Source organism: Callorhinus ursinus, unplaced genomic scaffold, assembly GCF_003265705.2.
Source record: "Callorhinus ursinus isolate GAN/ISIS: 27379988/994484 unplaced genomic scaffold, GSC_fseal_2.0 scaffold25, whole genome shotgun sequence".
Classification (NCBI taxonomy): domain Eukaryota; kingdom Metazoa; phylum Chordata; class Mammalia; order Carnivora; family Otariidae; genus Callorhinus; species Callorhinus ursinus.
The window spans coordinates 39,847,042-39,860,249 of NW_027397087.1; the positions used below are offsets into that span (position 1 = coordinate 39,847,042).

A 13,208-nucleotide genomic window follows, 5' to 3' on the forward strand; every position below is an offset into this window, starting at 1 on the left:
CTTTATTCATTATAGCAGCCCTGCACACTAAGTTGGTTCTAGTTTTAGAATGAGGACACAGAAACTCAGTGAGATTGTCACACAGTTGTATCTGATTACACTTTTACTTTCTCCATTAACTTCAAACTGCTTATCAGAAAGCTTACATTTAAATAGTAATTTTTTTCATATTCATTCTGTTGAATACCTACTAGTATACCTGAAAAGTTAAGTTATGCTATGTTAATTCTTAAATTTTTAACCTTTTATTTCTTCCATATTCACCATTTATTAAGCAGCTAGTATATTCCTAATACTTATTAAGCATTATGAGGGCTGTAACCAAATACGAAGACCTTATCTTCTCCCCCCTCCCCCCAGAGTTTACAAACTGATAACTATTCCAGCCTTGTATACACAGAATTTTAAGGAGAACTCAAAGAGAACAAGGTTCTTTTTTGCAGTATTTTGTGACTGTTGGCTAGACCCCTTCCAAATTGTCCCCCTTCTGTTTAGATGAGGAAGTGCACATAAAAGCTAAAATTCAGTCCAAATGATGTCTGTATGATCCAGTTTACATGGACAAATAAGGAAGGAGTTCATAGTCTGGTTGAAATGCTTTGATATAAAGGAAATCATGTGCCGCGAGAACCTAGAAGAGATAGTTAGCATAAGAACTTCTGAAGCAGGGAAAGTTTTACAGAAAAATTGTTATCGGAACCAAGACACACACACACACACACACACACACACACAAGAAACAGCTGGTCAATACAGAATCTAAGGGAAGGCTTTTGTTAGGATTGTAACATTTTATTAACCCAAATGTTTATATCTATCACTTGCTTATACTGTTATTTCCTTTGTGAGCTACTGTGATTCTGTAGATCTTTTATTCCAGTAGTGTTTTCAAAAAGATCCTACATTCTATGTGAAAATGTCAGCAGTAGGAGTTAAAAAGTTTGGATAGTTGATGTTTGTTTAAGAAAATTTGCTGATCATCGTGTCTAGTTTCCGGGTTTTGCACACAAAGAAGCCAAGACCCACATAAACTGTGAAGTGCTTAATATCAGATACTTATAAGCCTCAGACCCGGGATTTGGCTTGGATTATAGTTATGGTTTTATCCTGAAGCTAAAGCTCTAGTTGAAAAATGCATGAGGTTAGTGATAGTTTAATAATAAAAAATAATTTATATTTCCCTTTATTGTTTTTTCTTCATTGGCTTTGGAAGAGAAGTGATTGAAGAAATGTGAAGTAATGGAAGTATCCAAGGTAGAATATAGATGATAATTTATTTAGGTAAAGCATGGGGAACCCTTACTTCAGAAAGTTCAGCTTTTTAAAGTGGAGTCACTTAATTTCTGAAGATGTTTATGTACATGCCATCTTTTTAATGTATAATATAATGTGAAAATGGCAAATTTAATAAAAAACCTGAGTGTGTGAGGTAAGAGTGGCAGTAGAATTTGTAAGCTCAGATTTATTCATACATTCTTCTTTTAACTGGCCTTTTAACTGAAGTGAAATTGATGGGGAAAGCGTGAAGTTATGGAGAGTTTGGAATAGGGATGCCTTTGGTTGACTGTGATTATCATAATGTATTTCAACCTTGAAACTGAGCCCTGGATGACAGAGGAAGGCAGCTTAGACATAAGAAAATGCCAGAGAGACAAAATAACCTTCAACTAGTCTATAAAAGAATGATTAATCAGTTCAAAATGTAAATGCCATATTCTATCACACAGCCATTTCCAGGGATTTTAAATGACCATAACTGTTCTTTTTCTGGATCCAGAAATGTACTTCAATTCTGAATGGCATAAGAAAATATTTGGAGCCTGCTGTCAGCCTTCTTCTAGTTGCTTTACCCAGGAGATAGTAGTTGCTTTACCCAGGAGATAGTGTGTCCAAAAGCCAAATTATTTCTGAAGAACAATGTAAATGATGTAAGAGCAAAGGATAAAAGATACCCTCAGAATTTCCATAGTTAAGTCCAACGGAGGGTTTAGACTTGAAGTGTTTGAGGTCTTACTGATTACATCACTTACTCCTTTAAATTCTTACTGACTCGTTACTCTTCCTTCACTTTTCTTCAAATGCTCAAAAAGAGAAAATGGCTAAACAAAAATGTACCTGATAACTGCCGTTACAATTTGCCATATATGCTAATCTTTCCTGGTAAGAACAACCTACAGCGTATAAAAAATGAAGATGTTCGAGTATTTCTAAATCCCTTTCTTGTAAAATTCTCTCTCATCTATTGCAGTAGACTCTCATCTATTGCACTATTTTAAGTTCTACACATTTTCCATTGAATTAAACCCTATCTATCAATCAGATTAATTTCCAGAAAACTCTACATTAATTATCTACACCTTTGGCATTTAGTGGGTTTTCATTAAATATATAATTGAGTACAAATTCTGGTTCTAACTACCTTTCCTACCTATTTTTTATGAATCTTCCCCTCCTGCCTTATACTTGTTTAGTGATTTCTAATTGTCATATAAATTTTTCCATATATTGTCATTTCATCATTATAATAACCCTTTATAGTGATAAGTGCAGGAACTACTATACATGTGTACAAATAATCACCAAGTCCAAGTAGGTTAGGTGATTTGTATAAGTTTTCTCAAACCTTTTAGTCTCAGAAAATCCCATTTAAAAAACATCCTCCATGGGGCGTCTGGGTGGCTCAGTCGGTTAAGCGTCTACCTTTTGGCTCGGGTCATGATCTCAGGGTCCTGGGATCAAGTCCTGCATCAGGCTCCCTGCTCAGCAGAGAGTCTGCTTGTCCGTCTGCTCCTCCTCCGCCTGTTCTCTCTGTCTCTCAAATAAATAAAAGCATCCTTTAAAATGAAATGCTAAGGTATAGATCTAAGAAAATGTATACAGATCTATAGGTGGAAAACTATAAAACACTGATTAAAAAAATCGAAGATCTCTATAAACAGGGAGATAATCTGTGTCTGTGGATTAGAATACTCAATACTGTTAAAATATCAGTTTTTTCCATTTTTCCATTTTAGTCTATAGACTCAATCCAGTCCCAATCCAGATCCCAGTAAGCCATTTTGTAGATAACATCATACTAATTCTTAAGTTTATATGGAAAACAAAAGACCTAGTAAGGCCAGCACAATACTGAAGATGAACAAAGAAAAGGAACAAATTTGGACTAGTCACACTACCTGATTTCAAGACTCAATGTTAAGGCTACAGGAATCAAGACACAGTGGTATTGACAAAAGAATGACACATTAATTAACAGGACAGAATAGAGAGTCCAAAATAAATCCACACAAATCTAGTCAACGGATCTTTGACAAAAGAGCAAAGACAATTCAATGGACAAAGGATAGTCTTTTCAATAAATGGTGCTGGAACATATGTATTAATTTTGTGTATAACACAAAATCAATCATATACCAAATTTTAAAATGCAAAACTGTAACACTTATTGAAGAAGCCATAGGAGAAAGTTGATATGACTCTTGGGTTTGGCAATGAGTTTTAAAATACATTAGTAATGGGATGCCTAGGTGTCTCAGTCAGTTAAGTGTCCAACTCTTGATTTTGGCCCAGGTCATGATTTTAGGATTGTGAGATTGAGCCCTGCATGAGGCTGGGTGTGGAACCTGCTTAAGATTCTCTCTCTTCCTCTCCCTTGGCCCCTCCCCCTTTAAAATTAAAAAATAAAAATAAATAAATAAAATAAAATACTAGTAATGTGATCCAGGCAAGAAAAGAAATGGATAAGTTGGGCTTAATTAAAATTGAAAACTTCTGTGCAATGCAAGACACTCTTAAGAGACTGAAAAGACAAGCCACAGATGGGGAGAAAATATTTGCAAAACACATCTGATAAAGGATTTGTATCCAAAATATGTAGAAAACTCTTAAAACTCAATGGTAAACAAATCAACTCTATTAAAAAAATGAACAAAAGATTTGAAGAGACATTTCATCGAAGAAGATGTATAGGTGGCAAATAAGTATATAAAAATGTTCAACATCATAGGTTATGAGGGAATTGCAAATTAAAACAATAATGAGATACTATTACATACCTGTCAGAATGGCTAACATTTAAAGCACCAACAAAAGCAAATTCTGGCAAGGATGTGGAGCAATAGTAATTTTCATTCTTTGCTGGTGAGAATGCAGAATGGTATAGCTACTTTGGAAAACAGTTTGATGTTTCTTACAAAACTAAATGTAGTCTCACCATATGAATCCGCAAACACACTCCTAAGTATTTACACAACTAATTTGAAAACTCTTATCTACCAAACCTGCACACATTTATAGTAGCTTTGTTCATAATCCAACCCCAAACCAGAAGCAGCCAAGTTCAGTAGGTGAATGAATAAACTTTGGTACATCCATAAATGGAATATTATTTGGTGATAAAAAGAAAAGAGCTATCAAACTGTGAAAAGACATAGATGAATCTTAAATGCATACTGTTGAGTTAAAGAAGCCAGTCTGAAAATGCTACATTCTGTACAAATCCCATTATATGACATTCTGGAAAAGGCAAAAATAAGAGTCAGTGAAAAGATCAATATTGCCAAGAGCTGAGGGGAGCAACAAGTTGGGGGGAAGGTTGATTAGGTGAAGCACAGGGGTTTTTTTAGGATGTTTTTTTTAAAGATTATTTATTTATTTGAGAGAGAGAGAGAGAGAGAGAGAGAGGAGAAGTAGGCAGAGCGGCAGGCGCAGGGAGAGGGAGAAGCAGGCTCCCTGCTGAACAGAGGGCCCGATGCGGGGCTTGATCCCAGAACCCTGGGATCATGACCTGAGCCGAAGGCAGACGCTTAACCGACTGAGCCATCCAGGTGTCCCTTTTTTAGGGTATTTTGTATAATACTGTAACGGTGAATATAAGACGTTAAGTATTTATTAAAACCTAAAGAACTTTATAGCAGAAAGAGTGGATTCTAATATATATAAATTTTTAAAACTTCATTTATATGATCAGGGATCCTAGGATGGAGTGTAAAATGTGACAAAAGAATGTAAAAGTATTACGAATATATGAAACAATGTTGCTGAAAGGGGTGGAGGAGTAAAGTGCTGATCTAAGTAATTTTGGAAATGAGTGGAATCTGTAAGACTAAAAGGGAAAAGGAACCATATATGTAAACACTATACTCTCATACAGGGGGTTTCAGGGTAAGGGTTAACAATTTTGAAACTACTGTACATTTTTCTACTATTGTAGTGGGGTTATAGGTAAGCAAGGAGAAGAAGCTGGTATGATCCATGTGCTATTGGATTAGAGTTGGAGACAGACATTAATTAGTATGAACTCATGTTTAGCTTAATACAGATATGGATAATTACATATAGAAATGTTCATAGATATGTGTGTATATGCACAGGTTAGTAAACACAGTTATATGGCTCTGTCAGCTGAGAGGGCCTAGAAGCAATGAAATCCCAGTAACAATGACCACACCTCATGCCCAGATCTTGCTTGGTTTCTAATACCATTATCCAATGAGAGAAATGAGAGCTTCTTAGAGAAGTGACTGATTCTTGTGCTGGGGCAGGAAATATTCAAGGTGAGCACGGATCATCTTGTAGTGCCCCAAACTAAGAAAGTACTTTAAAAGATGTATCTACACACACACACACAGAGGCAGGAAGTATTCAAGGTGAGCACAGATCATCTTGTAGTGCAAAAACTAAGAAAGTACTTTAAAAGATGTATCTGCACACACACACACACACACACACGCGCACACTACCAGGAGTGCACCAAAGGGACAGAAGGGCCAACTGAAAGATCTCCCAACGTCCAAACCTGGAACACTTTGAGGAACAGAATAAATAAAGTAGTATTGCGTTAAAACCCAAAGTATAAAGAAATATCCATTTGTCTTCACTGATATAAACAAATGATTAATGTTGATTCCAAGGGAGAATAGGCAAATCTCTGGTGCAGAAAAATGTCAAATAATTTATTTAGATACTCTACCCTCAAGGAAGTATAACTTTCCACCTCTTAAGTTGAACTCTTGATAGTGACTTTTTTTCAGAGAGTGCAGTATCATGAAGAAACCTGACAAACTCTGCCTCATGCCAGGTTATCAAGTTTGTACCCTTGATTTGATAGGATAAAACCGATACATTACCTGTCCTCCTCCTCCCTCAAACACATTATCCCAGTCTAATCATGAGGAATCAAATCACACTTCTATAAAATATCTAACCAGTAATCCTTAAAACTGTCAAGATCATTGTAGTAGGTTGAATGGTGATATTCTCCCCCCCGCCCCCTCCCCGTCCAAATATGCCCTAGTGCTAACACCTCCAGAACCTGTGAATTTGACCTTATTTGGAAAAAGAGTCGTTGCAGATATATTTAGATTAAGAATCTTACGAATCATCCTTGATTATCCTGGTACACTCTGAATCCAGTGACATGTTCCTCGTGAAACAGAAGCACAGACACAGAGAAGATGGAGGCAGAAATCGGAGGGACGTGCCATAAGCCCGGGGATGCCTGTGGCCGTCAGAAGCTGGAAGAGACAAGGAACGGCTCTCCCGGAGAGCTTTCTGAGAGCGTGGCCCTTCGGAGATCTTGATTTTAGGGTTATGACTCCTAAAACTGAAAGAGAATGAATTTCTGGTTTCTTTCCTAATTCCTGTAAAGTACAGTGTTACATTAGTTTCAGGTGTACATTGTAGTGATTCAGTTTTCTACATTACTCCATGCTCATGGCAGTAAGTATGTACTCTTCATTCCCCTCGCCTGTTGCACCCATCCTTCCCCCGTTCCTCCACCCCACCCCACCGCTCTTGGTCACCGTCAGTTTGTTCTCTATAGTTAAGATTTTCTCTTTTGGTTTGTCTCTCTTTTCCTTTGTTCATTTGTTTTGTCTCTTAAATTCCACAGGTGACATCGTATGGTATTTGTCTTTCTCTGACTTATTTCACTTAGCATTATATGCTCTAGCTCTGTCCATGTTGTTGCAGATGGCAAGATCTCCTTCTTTTTAATGGCTGAGGAAATATTCCATTGTACATATATATCACATCCTCTTTATCCATTCATCTATGGATGGACACTTGGGTTGCTTCCATATTTGGCTATTGTAAATAATGCTGCATTAAATATAGGTATGCAGATAAATTTTCGAATTAGTATTTTCATTTTCTTTGGATAAATACCCAGTAGTGGTATTACTGGATCATGTAGTAAATTTCTGGGTTTTTGTATTTTAAGGCATTAAGTTTGTTTAATTTGTTACAGCAGCCACAGGAAATTAATCGTCATCAAAGAAAAGGAAGTTCTAAGAAACTGTCACAACCAAGAGTAGCTTAATGATACATAATTACTAAATGTAATATGATATTCTGGATGGGATCCTCAAACATATTGAACATTGGAGGAAAACTAGAGGATATCTGAATAAAGTATTAACTTTAGTTAATAATAATGTATTTGTATTGGTTCACTAATTGTAACAAATGATGACAGGAGGGAAGAGAAAAATTGTGACAAATGTATCATACTAATATAAGATGTTAATAAGGAAAACTGGGTGTGGGACACACGGGAACTCTTCGAACTATATTCATAGTTTGTCTACACATCTAAAACTGTTACAAAATAAAAGATGTAGTAAAAAAAGAAAGAAAAGGAAAAGGTACCTTTTCTGGGAATAAAATGAACCCAGAATATTCCACCTTCAGAGCAAGGATTTCCTTACTTTTGCAGCTATGTGCTGGGAGAAGTTTGCCTATTTTACAGGTCTCAGTTCCTTAAACTGTGTGTAGTCAGCCTTGCCATTCAAGCAGATAAGCTATTGGGGAAACAGACCAATTCAGTTACAGAGGAAATCAGGGCAAGTCACACCTTCTAAACAAAGTAGCACTTTGGCTTTCTTAGTGCTTTCTTTCCTTCCTGGATAATCAGTCCAGAAGTCACAGGATGGGGCCTAGGAAGGTAGGTGTCTGTGCTAGGACTCCTTGGAGAAATGGCTGATTCTAGGGCTGGGGCAGAGAAAGAATAGGACAAGATGTGCTGAACACATCTTCCTGTACCAAAATGTAAGGAATTGCTCAAAGAGGGGTTATATCTAAAGGATACAGAAGCGATCTTGAAGGAGTACTCACTGGCTAGTTTTTGAAAAGTTTGAGATCATATAATACTCATTTTATCAAATTATAGCCCACTGAATAAAATAGACCATTCATGAGTCTGTAGTGACATAATAAATTAATGGAGAGAAGAAAAGGAAGAACAGAATTAGGAAAATGACAATTTGGGAACCAGTGTGGTATAATCAGTTTTCCATGAAATATTGGTAGATGCCAAAACTAATGGGTGAAAGTTTAATGAGGAATGGGCTGTTTGTGTAGTCTCAAAGCATCTACTCACAAAAATCTATTAATTACTAAGGAAGAAAGAGGAACTTCACAGTGGGAAACCTGGCAGATACTAACGCCACTCAGGTGATGACAGCTAATGTTAATAGTAATGGAACAAAATAAAATCATGCACTACCTGATAGGAGGCAGTATGAGGACCAGGAGATCATTTCTATGATTCTTCTACCAAAATCTATAACAAATCGAATTGAGGAAACATCAGAGATTTCCAAATTGAGAGACTTTCTAGAAGATACCTGGCCTATAATTTTCAAAATGTAAAAGATCATGAAAGTCAAGGAAAAAACTCAAGAACTAATTGTTCCAGAGTTAGAGACTATAGAAACGTGACAATTAAATGCAACCCGTGATACTAAATCTGGACCTTTTGCTACAAAAGACATTAGTGGGATGATAGATGAACCTTGAATAGGGCATAGAGATTACAGGATATAATTGTTGATTTGTTGATTTTGATGATTATATCATGGTTATTTGGGAAAATGTCCTTATTAAAGGAATTACAAACCTAAGTTTTCAGGGATGATCAGACACAGTATCAGCAATTTACCCTGAAATGGTTTGGAAAAAAGATTCTTTATATTATTCTTGAACTTTTCTGTAAGTTTGAAATTATTTTTTTAAATTATCTTTAAAAGTTTAAAATAAAAGTCAATATGGGGATGAGAGGAAGAATTTCTTCAGAATAGCTCTGATCAACTAAAGATCCCCAGACCTTGAGGAAAATTGAGTACATTAAAGGGAACTATTAAGATCAAGTATTAATTCTAGGAGAAAGAGTTTGTGGAAAAATTTTTTGTAATAAAAAAAATCTTATAGTCTTGGAAACTTCATATTGAGTGAATTTTGGTAGTTAGTGCTTTTCCTTGGCTTGCCTCTTTGCCAAGGGTGGGGGTGGAAGTTTAGCTCCCTGCTGGGTCCTGCTGGCAGGGGGCTGGGTAGGGAAAGAAGGGAATAGAAGGGCCAACTATTACCACTTTGTACAATCTTGTCCTGCCTAGGTACTGCCAGGAATGTTTGAAGTTTAGCTCCCTGTGGGCCCTGCTAACATCACAGAAGCACATAGGAGGGACAGTATTGTAGAGGTATGGAAAAAACATTGACTGAGGAGAAACTACCAATGATGAGGAAAAGAGAGAAATTTTAAGATAGAATTTATAGACTATAGCTGTACCATTCTGCTACCCTAAACTGTGGTCCTTGACATCTTAAGGCATATGGTCTCCTTATGCTTTTTTGAATTAAGAGTTTTAGAAAAGATAATTTTAAAAGGACCATTTAACCCATTGTATTCCACCCAGCAATCAGTGTTTATGTAAGAAATGTGAAAAGGAACAGTTACTGGGTCTTCTCAAAGTTGGAATTAAAGATACCAAAGAACAGAAGCTATAGTACTTTTTTCCTTAATAATAAATATGTTCGAAAGGCAGATTTATGGTTGTGACTGACCTGAAATAACTGTGTTTTTTTATTTAAAAAAAATGCTAAAGATGACTGTTCTCTCCTATGTGGCTAGTTACATATGTAATCACTTCTAAACCAACAATACATCTTGGGTCTGTGTTAGTCTAGTTTAAAACTGAAGGTAGCTAGAATCTCTGACAATTATGGTATAGTTGTTAAACTCTTAAAATGGCTGAGTTTTCTTCATTTAAAAGTTGAAAGGCTAAAACATAACATTAAAAACAACAACTACCTCCTTGAAAATCATGTGATTAAGAGTAGTTTAAAAATTTTGGGGCGCCAGGGTGGCTCAGTTGTTAAGCATCTGCCTTTGGCTCAGGTCATGGCCCCGGGGTCCTGGGATCAAGCCCCACATTGGGCTCTCTGCTTGGTGGGAGGCCTGCTTCTCCCTGTCCCGCTCTCCCTACTTGTGTTCCCTCTCTCACTGTGTCTCTTTCTGTCAAATAAATAAATAAAATCTTTAAAAAAAATTAAAAATTTAAAAGTACTTTAACAATTTTAAATACAGTGCTTATATTCTTTGGATGATGGAAGAATTGATTAAAGTCCCTGAAATACATTAGTTTCAATAAATGTTTGCTGTGAAATGAATGTTGAATAATCTTAAAAGGTTGGAAAATATTGGCATTAATTTCTCATTGAGCGAGAAGTAAATGCCTTGCCTATATTATTCAATTCCTGTTCTCTACTCAATAGAGATTTGGGATGTGATGTAAATGAAAGATACCGTGTTAATCTTGAATTGAAATCACACAGCAAGGAGGAAACCTAATCATTAAATAGCAAAATCAATTTCATTTTCTTTCCCATAATTTAAAAAATGTAGCATGCACTGCATAGCTGTAGTGATCACTGCCCACTTTTGGGGACTTTTGAAATCTGTTACCATTTGAAAAACTGTTACTAAATCCACTGTGCTGCGGGTGGCTGGGGGCGAACTGAGAGTGATTGACATGATGTATTGCCTGGTATACTTCATAGGAGAAATCCTTCCCAGCTCACAGATTTTTTTTTTTAATACTGTTAGATCCTGTGGCTGCCAGAAAAATAGAAAATTCTGCCTATTTATAGCAGAATTCCTCCTTTGCAACCAATTTTCTTTTTATTCAAGCTATCTTCCCCAATTCCACCGAAAGCTAATATTATAAGAAGATTGGTACATCTGAGCTTCTAAGATCTGAAATCTCTCTGCTTTGGGCTCATCCAGGTGCACAAATATCTTGGTTATAGGAAGTGACAGTCACGTCATGTACTAATTTCCTAGAGGTAGGATATTGTGCAATGTAAAGAAGAACATGGCAGAGAAGTTTTTGTTTTCCATGGGAAAGACTTCTTTACCTAAGAGGTCAATCATTAAAGTACAAGAGGCAGCAAGTACTCTTCTGGTAAATTATCTGCTAGGATTCTTTATGATTTGCAGCTAGATGACCTACTTAAATATTCTGCAGTTGCCCCAGTTTGTGATGAGAATATTGGTAAGCAAAAGTTGTGCAAAACTTCTGAGGAAATCTAATAATCTGTCATAAATTTTGTTTTTATTTAATGGTATAGATGAGAAAAAGGGGGTAAACTTTAATCATTGAATATTAGTAAATCAGCAACTGTAGGGTTTTAAAAATATTTGAATTGAAGGACCATTTTTTTCTTCAATAATATAAATTCAATCAATTTGTTTTCCTTACAAAGATTAGTTATCTGAAACTTAACACAGACAAAAAAATAAGGGCCAGGAGTACAGGCATACCTTGTTAACATTGTGCTTTGCTTTATTGCACTTCTCAGGTAACTACTTTTTTTTTTTTTTAAACAAATTGGAGGTTTGTGGTAACCCTGCATCAAGTAAGTCTTTTTTTCAACAGCGCCATTTTTCCAACAGCGTTTGCTCACTTCATGTCTCCGTGTCACATTCTGTTTATTCTTGCAAAATTTCAAACTTTCTTTATTATATTTCTTAATGGTGATCTGTGATCAGTGATTATAACTTGTTGAAACCTCAGATGACAGTTAGCCTTTTCTAGCCATAAAGTATTTTTTATTTTTAGACATCATACTATTGCACACTTAATAGACTGTAGTATAGCGTAACCATAACTTTTTTATGCACTGGGAAACCAAAAGAGTCACTTGACTCGCTTTACTGTGATATTGCAGTGGTCTGAAACCAAGCCCACATTATTTCTGAAGTATGTCTGTAATTGAAATTTGGGGTATACTTATTTTGTTAATGCTATTGGTTATAATGATATCCACAAATATTTATCCATTGTAATTTTCAAAGCATTACATTACAAATTACAAAATTTTGTAGTTTGAAAAGCACTATCACTGGGACTTTTGAGGTAAAAACCTAGTCCATTTCTTCTTTTTTTTTCATCCTATCCTCAGATTTCATGTGCCTACAGACTTTTTTTATTTAAAAAATGTTTAATTTAAAAATTTTTTGAGAGAGAGTATGAGCATGGGGAGGGGCAGAGGGAGAGGGAGGGAGAGAATCTCAAACAGGCTTCTCATGATCTCATAACCCTGAGATCACTATCTGAGCCAAAATCAAGAGCTGGAAGCCTAACTGACTAAGCCACCCAGGCACCCCAAAATTTACTTTTTTTTTAAACAAAGAGTTTAAGTTTCAAGACATTTTAAGTTGACTTGAAGGGAAAACTATCTAGGATTCATTTCTTTTCAAGTAATTTATCCCTATTTAAATACAGATTGCCCTACAGGTAAATAGCTGCATACAAAAAAAGGTATAACATTGTCCTTGGTTTTATTTTTTTTATTTTTTTAAATAATTTTTTATTATGTTAATCACCATACATTACATCATTAGTTTTTGATGTAGTGTTCCATGATTCATTGTTTGTGCATAACACCCAGTACTCCACGCAGAATGTGCCCTCTTTAATACCCATGACCAGGCTAACCCATCCCCCCACCCCCCTCCCCTCTAGAACCCTCAGTTTGTTTTTCAGAGTCCATCGTCTCCCCCTCTGACTTGCTCCCCTTCATTATTCCCCTCCTGCTATCTTCTTCTTCTTTTTTTTTTAAACATATATTGCATTATTTGTTTCAGAAGTACAGATCCGTGATTCATCAGTCTTGTACAATTCACAGTGCTCACCATAGCACATACCCTCCCCAATGTCTATCACCCAGCCACCCCATCCCTCCCACCCCCCACCACTCCAACAACACTCAGTTTGTTTCCTGAGATTAAGAATTCCTCATATCACTGAGGTCATATGATAAATGTCTTTCTCTGATTGACTTATTTCACTCAGCATAACACCCTCCAGTTCCATCCACGTTGTTGCAAATGGCAAGATCTCATTCCTTTTGATGGCTGCATAATATTC

General features: G+C 36.1%; 1 protein-coding gene across 18 annotated transcripts in view; it reads left to right on the forward strand.

Moving 5' to 3' along the window:
- Positions 1-13,208, forward strand: part of PEAK1 (pseudopodium enriched atypical kinase 1) — a 361,282-nt gene that overhangs the window by 125,996 nt on the left and 222,078 nt on the right. The window contains exon 3 of one of the 18 annotated variants that reach the window (XM_073877411.1): positions 9,393-9,476. The exons of the other annotated variants lie outside the window; for them this stretch is intronic. The gene's annotated coding sequence lies outside the window, so the exon portion shown is untranslated. The remainder of the gene's footprint in view (positions 1-9,392; positions 9,477-13,208) is intronic. 18 annotated transcript variants of the gene reach the window in all.